This window comes from Austrofundulus limnaeus, unplaced genomic scaffold, assembly GCF_001266775.1.
Source record: "Austrofundulus limnaeus strain Quisiro unplaced genomic scaffold, Austrofundulus_limnaeus-1.0 Scaffold298, whole genome shotgun sequence".
Lineage (NCBI taxonomy): Eukaryota > Metazoa > Chordata > Actinopteri > Cyprinodontiformes > Rivulidae > Austrofundulus > Austrofundulus limnaeus.
Window position 1 is genome coordinate 723,625 of NW_013952700.1, and position 5,774 is coordinate 729,398.

Below are 5,774 nucleotides of genomic sequence, written 5' to 3' on the forward strand. Positions count from 1 at the left end.
AGACATTCTTCTGTAACCGATGCCATCATTATGCTTTGCAACAATAAGGTTGTGAAGGTCTTGAGAGAGCTCTTTAATTTTACCCATCATCAGATCAGCAGGATTTGACATCAATTTTTGCATTTTGCAGTAACTCTACTGTCAGAAGCAACAAGCTGCATGAATTGCAAAAACAACTGGATGAACCTCAACTGAAGTTCACCCAGCCACATACAGTGATGTGGCTGTCTGTGTCATTGGTGTGCAGATCACTGAAATCCCTGAGAGATGTCCTGGAGCACATGGTTTCATCTGATGGTCAAGATGCTGACAGTGCTAGCAGTCTACACGCAGAGGTAGGTCTTTTGTAGAGAGCCAAACTTTCTGTCCTTCTTGATAAAATGGTGCTGGAGTTCTGTGGCGATTGGCAGAGCACATGCAGACTGCAGATGACTTGAGTAGTTGACTTCTGGCTTTTCTCCAGACTCTTTGGCACCTCTGAGCAGCTTGAAAGGCAGAAGGGACCATAGCAGCTCAGTCCTGGGTGGCAAACACAGGTGGCTCGTAACCATACAGAACGTAGAAAGGTGATAGACCAGTGGCACTTGAAGGGACGGAATTCATCATATGTTCGACAATGGGGAGATGTTTAGCCCATTTGGTTGCATCGTTGCCACAGAGAACACGTAACCGGGTCTCCATCTCCTGGTTAGCTTGCTCTGACTGACCATCAGTCTGGGGATGAAAACCTGAAGAGAGACTAAGTTCAATGTCCAGAGAGTTGCAGAATTCAGACCAGAACTTTGAGATTAATTGTGGACCACGATCAGACACAATGTTCTTTGGGATCCCGTGAAGTCTAAAGACTTCTTGAATCATGATGTCACTTAGTTCTCTGGCAGTGGGCAACTTCTCCAGGGTGACAAGATGGACCATCTTACCAAATCTGTCCACAATGGTCAATGTGACAGATTGACCCCCAGACTGTGGCAGGCCCATAACAAAATCCATAGCAATGTGGGACCATGGGCGTGAAGGAATCGGGAGTAGCCTCAGGAGACCCGCTGGAGGATGTTGAGAGGGTTTGGCCTGGGAGCATTGGGTACAGGACCCAACAAATTCTCTAATGTCCTTGATTAAGGAACTCCACCAGAACTGTGACCTAACTATATCAGTTGTTTTACTTATGCCCGGATGGCAAAACAGAGGTTGCATGACCGAAGGTAAGTACCTTATTAACGAGATGATCTGGGACATAGAGTCAACCATTCGGGCATTCTCTTGGCGGTGGATGGTTCTGGTGGGCCTCCCTGACCTCCCTCTCGACCTGTGTGATGGTAATGCAAACCTTCTCTGGGAGAATGTTTTGACCGGAAGGCATATTGAAGGCAGTCTTCCATTCATCACCCTCTCGAATTCTTACCAGGTGATAAACATTGCTGATTGTTCATGTTAGCTTTGTAGAGACCTGAGTGCTGTGTGAATGGGTAAACGAGGACACAGATTGTAGTGCGAAGAGCTTTGAGTGTCCTGGATGGATAAAAAAGCACTATTTAAGTGCAGTCCATTTACCATTTGTAATTGTTTGCAAGCTTTACCCCAGACTTCAATACAGTAAATTAAATGTGGAACAATCATTGCACTATACAACATGATCTTGTTTAAAAGCAAATACTGGTTTTGATATTTTTAATATGCAGGTTTACTGTTTTAATTCAATGTCTGCCTAAATGTACTTGTCTTTGTAATGTTGGATACTTGCCATTGTTTCCTAACCACATCATTTGTTTTTGTAGCAGAGGTATGACAACTCAGTGAGGCTTTCAGTTGCTCCTTTCCTTTAGGTAATAGAATTCACAAAATATTAATGATTAGTCTATTTTTAGAAAATTACAAAGAAACTCCAGGTGTTGTGCTTCAGCTGATTGCAGGAGAAGTGAGTATGAAAAAAGTGACTTTTTTTGGCAAAACTTTACTGAAAATCTCTCACTGTTCACAGATAATACAGAACAAAACAACAACAGCTGAATTTTATGTCTCTTTGACTCTTACGATTCTTTACCTGCTCTTGAGAAACAGTTTCTAGTTTACATCTGGCACCTCGTTTTGTTGAACTGCTCCATTACTGCACTTATCACTCTTAAATTGTAATTGGACCACTTTAACACCAGCCTCAAACCAGGACTCATGATGTTAACAGTCAGTAAATGCATCTATTTCAAACATCAGAAAAAGAAAATGCTGCATACTTTAAATAGTATACAAAAACATTTATCAAAAAAAATCTGGCATTTCTTATTATCATTTCTAATTTTATAAGTTTAAGAAAATAGTTGTATTTCATACCTCCTGAGTGCCAGAAGGCGGTGCTGAAAGCACTGAATGGTCCCATGCACCTTAAAGTTGAGTAAATAATGTTTATTACTGTGCCTTATTCAGCCATGCAGAGACTTGGATTATTTCAACATTGCCAGATTTCCATTTGCCTGCTGGCTGGAGTAATGAGGTATCACCCTTCTTGGCCTGCGATGAATTAGTTTTCGTATGGTATGTTTGCTCTTTTAAGCTGGTGGAAAACATTTTTTCATCTTAGCTACCACAACTTCTCACTATTGTGTTTTTAGTGGGTAATGGTGTTGTTATTTCACAACCTTTTCAGCCCATTTTACAGTTTTGTGGATCAAACTAGTAATGTTAGCATCTTGTCTTGCCATGTTTTGCTGGTGAGATCAGCATCTTGTTGCAGCTCCCATCATGGCTTCTTATTATTGTGTTTTTAGTTGCTGAAGGTGCTATTTCCCACCTTCTTCCAGTTCCAACCAACTTCACAATGAGAGATTTTTGGACCAAGCTCACTGTGATGACAACGTATTGGCCTCTGCTCACAGCTCCCACCTTCTCATTACTGTGCTGCCATTGGTGATGGTTGCATGGTTTGCTCTCCCAGTTTCAGTCAACTTTGTGATCAGGGTTTTGGATCTTGCTAACCATGTTAGCTTCTCTCTGTTTGCCTTTCTGGCTGGGGATGATGACATGTTTGTCTCTGGTTCCAGCTCAAAGCTTCTCACTGCTGTACTTTAGGCAGTATTGTTCAAACCCACTCTTAGTTTCAGCCACTTCTGTCTGTGGTCACAGTTTATATCAAGCTACTGTTGTTGACCTGTCTTTGTTTGCCATTTGGCTCATGATGATCGCATGTTCAATCACCACTCTCAGCTTAAAGCTTTACACTCACCGGCCACTTTATTAGGTACACCACGCTAGTAACGGTTTTGTGGTCATAAAGGGATGGACATGGTCAGCAACAATACTCAGGTAGGCTGTGGCGTTGCAACGATGCTCACTTGGTACCAAGGGGCCCAAAGAGTGCCAAGAAAAGTTTCCCCACACCATGACACCACCACCACCAGCCTGAACCGTTGATACAAGGCAGGATGGATCCATGCTTTCATGTTGTTGACGCCAAATTCTGACCCTACCATTCGAATGTCGCAGCAGAAATCGAGACTCATCAGACCAGGCAACGTTTTTCCAATCTTCTCTTGTCCAATTTCGATGAGCTTGTGCAAATTGTAGCCTCAGTTTCCTGTTCTTAGCTGAAAGGAGTGGCACCCGGTGTGGTCTTCTGCTGCTGAAACCCATCTGCCTCAAAGTTCGACGTACTGTGCGTTCAGAGATGCTCTTCTGCCTACCTTGGTTGTAACTGGTGGTTATTTGAGTCACTGTTGCCTTTCTATCAGCTCGAACCAGTCTGCCCATTCTCCTCTGACCTCTGGCATCAACAAGGCATTTCCGCCCACAGGACTGCCGCTCACTGGATGTTTTTTCTTTTTCGGACCATTCTCTGTAAACCCTAGAGATGGTTGTGCGTGAAAATCCCAGTAGATCAGCAGTTTCTGAAATACTCAGACCAGCCCTTCTGGCACCAACAACCATGCCACGTTCAAAGGCACTCAAATCACCTTTCTTCCCCATACTGATGCTCGGTTTGAACTGCAGGAGATTGTCTTGACCATGTCTACATGCCTAAATGCACTGAGTTGCCGCCATGTGATTGGCTGATTAGAAATTAAGYGTTAACGAGCAGTTGGACAGGTGTACCTAATAAAGTGGCCGGTGAGTGTATATTACTGTGCCTTATCCGATGAAGCCCCCCTCCAATCTTAGCTTGTTTTTACACCTTGATTTTTGCCTTGCAGTCTGGACATAGCCAACTCCCACCCTTCTTTTAAAGTAGTATTTTTTCATCCTGCTAAATACTGTGATTGGTGAAGGCAGCATTTGTGCCCAATTTTTCAGCCATTTTTTTGTCCTGCAGTGGTGGACATAGCTGATTGTGCCAACCTCTTGTTGTTTTGGATAGTTTGCTGTAATTGATAACGTCAGCATTCATGTCCCCTCACCGAATTTTAGCCTGTCTTTTCGTTCTGCAGTCTGGGCGTACCTGACTGTATCAGCCTCTTGTTTTCTGGCTATTTTGTGGTGATCAGTGATGGTAACATTTATGCCCCCTCTCCCAATATTGGCCTGATTTTTGCCTTGCAGTCTGGACATGGCTGACAGGGTTAACCCCTCTGTAATCTTGGAGGTTTTGCTGTGATTTGTGACGACAGTGTACATTTTAGGGGAAGCTGAGCTTCTCTTGCAGTCTTGAAGCAATCGCCTCTGATAATGAAAGAGGTCACATTTTAATAATAATGTGACACACCACACAGAGAAAGGTCAGAGCAAAAGTATGGAACAAGACCTGCAGTGTGAAAGTGAGCCTTATATTAATTTACCTTCCTGATTCATCCCACGCCCGCCTCAATACATCTTGTGCCCCCTAGGAGAGGCACGCTCCACAGTTTGGAAACCCCTGGTCTAAACCATTTAAAATAAGATTACCTATGTGAGGTTCACACATACTGAGGTCAAATTTGGTGTGGTAGTAGCTGGGAGTCATTCTGATAGTCTAAGTACTAACAGATTGTGAGATCACAATCTGCATGAGAAAGCACAAATCCTTTTTATTTAAAGTTGCCGTAAATCCATCATTTTTCATTGTAAGATGAATTTTGTCTAAAACTTTGACATAAATGCGATCAGTAATATTTACTGTATGTCAGGGACAGTTTCTATTTCTTTCTATGCTTCAGTGTGTTTGTGTGAAAACTCAGAGATAAAGTTAAGTCAAGTTTGGCAAACAGTAAGCCATTCTGATCTGTCACTGTATTTGTAGCTAAACCCTGAAAGGTCAGTTAAACAGGAGGCTACACGTTCAGACAAGCTCTTGTCATAGAAGAAAAATGTAGCCCTGAAGGAGCAGGGTGAGTGGCTCTACAGCACCAGAGTCTGCAGGGACAGAAACATTAGGACGAGAGCCTTCCTTTCTTTGGAGGGAAAGTTCCTAACACAGAGGTGTGGTGTGGTGAACAGTCTGTGGAGGTTTCATGTTCTCCATCTTCCTCTGTACTTTCTTCCCTCTGTTTGTCAGTTTTGAGGACTCCTCCTTCCACAATGTGTCTCTTTTGGCCATATGCTGAACTGCTGTCAAATCAAAACATTTTCTAACTTCTCATCTGGATTGACATTAGTAGAACTTGATTGACTGTGGGGTCGTTCACAGCGTACAGAAGGAGCAGCTTGATAACTGAAAGCTCTGCCTCCCATTCTACTTTTTTAGAAACTGGAGGAACCACAAGTAAACCTGCAGTCTGAGAGTGAAGTGCTCTGTTAGGAAATTATGGAACAATAAGATGTTTAATATATGATGGAGCTTGGTTGTTAAGAGCTTTGTATGTTAGAAGTAACAT